Here is a 1,550-nt window from a genome sequence, read left to right on the forward strand (position 1 = left end):
ATATATATATATATATATATATATATATATATAAGAGTGGATATATGTATGTGCTTGCGTGAGTATATCTGTATATATGGTTGAATATCTCTGTATATATGAGTGTGTCTGTTCTTATAGGTGAGTGTGTCCATGAATGCGTGAGTGTGTCTGTACATATGTGTTTGTAGAAATATGTGTGTATGTGTGACTGTGTTGTGCTTGTCATAGTGTAAGAATAAGAGTGTAAAGCTATGTGTATCAATGTATGCATGCGTGTGTATGTGTATATGTATGTGAGTGTGTATGTGTACCTACGAAAATAATTGTGCGAGTGCGTTTTAATGTACATGTGTGTGTACGTGCGCGGGTGCGCGTGTCTTAATGTTTGCAATAGACCTAATCACGAGACAAAATTATTTAATTTTCTATCTCTAAAAAAATTAATTGCATATTTATAAATATATAAATAGACACATACACGCATACATACGCATGTACATGCACACACACACACACATATATATATATATATATACACTAGCATATACACTCATATATATGTATATATATGCATATATATATGAACATATATATGTATATATATATATGTATATATATATATATATGTATATATGTATATGCATGTATGCATGTGTATACATACATATATACAATACACGCATGAGTATATAACAAAATAAGCTAGACATCTTAATTGCGTATATAGAGAGTGTCGTGTATGTTTCTCTCAATGAAGGATGGTGTTTATATAGGGTATGTGTATCGATACATGAATATATGAGTATGTGTATATATAAATCTATGTGTCTTTGTATATTATAATGTATGTACGTGTATATATACATACACACAAACATACATAATTGCATATATACATATATATATAAATATATATATATATATATATATATATATGTATGTATGTATGTATGTATATACGCTGATAGGTTGTTAACTAAATAACGAGCGCCTATTATCCAACTCACATAAACACAGCCATACAGAAACACATACACACACGCGCGCATACACTTGCACATGCGCACACACACACGCGCAAGCGCGCACAGACGTCTGTGTGTATGTGTGTGTGTGTGTGCGTCTTTAAAACAACATGAATTAAGAGCAGTAGTATCATTCTCCCCCTCTTTATCCCCCCCCCCACACACACACACAAACAACATTCAAACACAGTGATTACAACTGCGAAACGTTTACAATTAATTATAACAACATACCAATAATTTAATGAGGATTTAGCTAATTAAACTCATTAGGGCAGTTTTAGTTAGAGTAATGGGCTTCGTCTGCGCTGCCCCAATCATCATCATCATCATCATCATCATCATCATCATCGCCTCCATTATCGTCGTCTTCGTCGCCAGTCTTTTCTTTCACCACCGCTTGTTAGAACAGCCAAAACCATCACCATGTGAGGGTGCTTGTTAAAACGAACATATGTATATATAGACATTTATGCATACGTTTTACTTTCACTCCCTTGCTCTCACGCTCTCTCACTCTCTTTCACAATATACATATATATA

Source organism: Octopus bimaculoides, chromosome 5, assembly GCF_001194135.2.
Source record: "Octopus bimaculoides isolate UCB-OBI-ISO-001 chromosome 5, ASM119413v2, whole genome shotgun sequence".
In the NCBI taxonomy this organism is placed as follows: domain Eukaryota; kingdom Metazoa; phylum Mollusca; class Cephalopoda; order Octopoda; family Octopodidae; genus Octopus; species Octopus bimaculoides.